Genomic DNA, 1,930 nt, shown 5'->3' with positions numbered 1-1,930 from the left:
GTTGAATTCACAGATATCAAAAGTAGGCACAGAGTTATTATTTTTAAGTTAGAGATATTCCCTAGGGAAGCTCTGAGATTTAGAAGAATCCACAGATCACCACAGGAAACCAGCGGTGAAGCTCCAGCTGCACCTGCTTCTGGGACTGAGGGTCCTGAGTCCTGAGGGTCCTGAGCGCCTGTGGGTCCTGAGCGCCCCCTGGAGACCAGTGTCCTCGCTGCAGGGGAGGTTTGTGTCTGGGCTCTCACTGACTTCCCCTCACTGCGTCTCTTGCACAGTAATACGTGGCCGTGTCCTCGGGTTTCAGGCTGTTCATCTGAAGATAGACTGTGTTCTTGGAGTTGTCTTTGGAGATGGTGAATCGGCCCTTTATGGAGTCAGTGTACTTTGTGTAACTACCATCATCATTAATGTACGTGACCCACTGCAGGCCCTTCCCTGGAGCCTGGCGGACCCAGTGCATGTAATAGCTACTGAAGGTAAATCCAGAGGCTACACAGGAGAGTCTCAAAGATCCCCCCAGGCTTTGTCAGATCGCCCCCAGACTCCAACAGCTGTACCTCACACTTGACACCTGCAAACACAGAGGCACCGTGATTAGTCGACACACATACAAACTAAGGCACTCACAATTACATATCTACACAGCAGGGTCTGCAAATTATTACCGTGTACAATGGCCAAAATGAAAGCCAAAGTTGGTACCAAATTCATGATGTTTCCTGTGGACTAGCTCCTGGGCACAAATGGAAACAGCAGAGACCCCAGAGACTGGGACTGTCCTCTGAGATCTCCCACATCAGGGGCTGTGGCCGGTTTATCAGCAGGCAGAGAGCTGCATTTGCATGTCCCCTGGTATTTAGAAGCAGAGGAGTAGAGAATAGGGAAAGAGTTCTCCCTCAGACTCAGAGAAACACAAGCACTCTCAAAGGAGAACAGAGCTCTTAAACAGATTCTTTATCAAGCATTGCTTTAATTGTTATATATTATCAGTATTGTTAGAAAATAGTTTGCAACTTATAAACTTTACATTCCATACAGCAACTTTGTGATATTGCTGCGCACAATGCCTCCTCTCTTAAGGTGTGAATCCACATGACAGTGGACGACTCTATTACCTATTTCTTGTATGGGGATATGATTGGTTTTCTTGCCTTCCAAGGAATTTCCATATTTCTCTGATATTTTAAAACTGTGGACATGCAGTTGTTCATAAAACATGCACAATGGTGTCTCCTCTCTGGTTTCTGATGACGAGATTTCGGTTCTCCTTCTTTTGCTATGGTCAGGAAAACGAGATATTTTTCATTTTACTTCATCTTCTCCAACAGTTTTCCTTGAAATGACTCACGTATTGTATTCCTGCTACTCATTTATTTGAGTGTTTATTCACGATTTTCCCCTACTGACCTATTATATGGCAGACTCATGATTTTCTAGTTTCATTAGTTGGAACCTGAGGTAATTGATTTCAGAAACAGTTGACTCTGTTATCAAAAAAGGACACAATCCTGCTGTCACCTGGGAACAGGTTACCTAGAATGGCATACCCAACTGGTGCCATGTTGCTGATAATGCATCTGTGGTCACAGCAAAAGGGGTCACGGCAAAAAAGGGTCTTTTGTAGTTTCCATGGACATAGTCTGTAATACTGGACTTGACAGTTCTGTCAACACCGCCAGCACACACACTTCGGTTACAACATTGTGGAGGCACGTTGAGAATAAGCATAAAAGGTGTCTTATCTCTCTTTTCCCTCTCTTATATCAATATTCACAACTACTAAATTAAACAAACAAACAGCCTTTGGAAAAAAAAAACTGACTCTCAAATTAGTCAGTGGTGGACAATGGCAGACAGGAGCTGTGAATTAATAAAATGAATGAACTCAGACAAGAAAACCTCTGACTGGATGAATGGAGACAGGTGA

General features: G+C 43.9%; 1 pseudogene; it reads right to left on the bottom strand.

Moving 5' to 3' along the window:
- Nucleotides 1–244: 244 nt before the first annotated feature.
- Nucleotides 245–714, bottom strand: LOC101648142 (annotated as a pseudogene).
- Between the last annotated feature and the right edge of the window lie 1,216 nt (nt 715–1,930).

Source organism: Echinops telfairi, unplaced genomic scaffold, assembly GCF_000313985.2.
Source record: "Echinops telfairi isolate 266 unplaced genomic scaffold, ASM31398v2 ScPeMD7_6631;HRSCAF=7566, whole genome shotgun sequence".
NCBI classification, from domain to species: Eukaryota; Metazoa; Chordata; class Mammalia; order Afrosoricida; family Tenrecidae; genus Echinops; species Echinops telfairi.
Note: the sequence above shows the minus strand (reverse complement) of the source record. Positions and strands in the feature narration are given on the sequence as shown.